This window comes from Pteropus alecto, unplaced genomic scaffold, assembly GCF_000325575.1.
Source record: "Pteropus alecto unplaced genomic scaffold, ASM32557v1 scaffold48, whole genome shotgun sequence".
NCBI classification, from domain to species: domain Eukaryota; kingdom Metazoa; phylum Chordata; class Mammalia; order Chiroptera; family Pteropodidae; genus Pteropus; species Pteropus alecto.
The window spans coordinates 4,487,452-4,488,321 of NW_006442110.1; positions in this window are offsets into that span (position 1 = coordinate 4,487,452).

Below are 870 nucleotides of genomic sequence, written 5' to 3' on the forward strand. Positions count from 1 at the left end.
AGCGGCTATGGAAAACAGTATAGAAGTTCCTCAAAAAATTAAAAATAAAACTACCCCATGATCTTCAAACCACTTCTAGATATTTATAGAAAATAATTAAAATCAGGGTCTCAATAATAGCACTTCCATGCTTATTGCAGCACTATTCATACTAAACAGGTTGTGGAAACAACCTAAAAGTCCGTTGACCGATGAACGGATACAGAAAATGTGGTATGTACAAATAATGGAATATTATTTAGCCCCCCTCCCCCCCCAAAAAAAGGAAATTCTGTACTGTGTGGCAGCATGGTTGAAACTTGAGGACACTATCCTAAGTGAAAATAGTTCCCGAAAAAGAAATACTGCATAAATCCACCTGTCTGAGGTATCTAAAATAGTTAAATTAATTGAATCGAATGGTGGAATGGTGGTTGCCAGGGGTGGGAGAGAGAACTGGGGAGTCACTAATTCATCAGCCCCAAGTTTCAGTTCAGCAAGGTGAATAATTCTAAAGATCCACTGTACAACATGTACCTCTAGTCAGTGTACTGTATTGTACACTTAAAAAATTTTTGAGGATAGTTCTCATGTGAAGTATTCTTACCACACACACACACACACACACACACACACACACACACACACACAAAATTAAAAAATCCAAAAAAGAAAAAAAAATTTTTTTAGGTCATGATCCAGTGCTTACAGCAAAACCTTTTTTTCTAATGAGCATATTTATAGAAAAAATGCACAGATCTTACATTTATTGTTTGAGAAATTTTGACAAAATCATGTCTGTGTAAATACCATCTCATGTATTGTTTAGAACAGCTCCATTACCTAGAAAGATCTCTTGAATCCTTCCTAGTAATTTTCTACTTGCCCCCA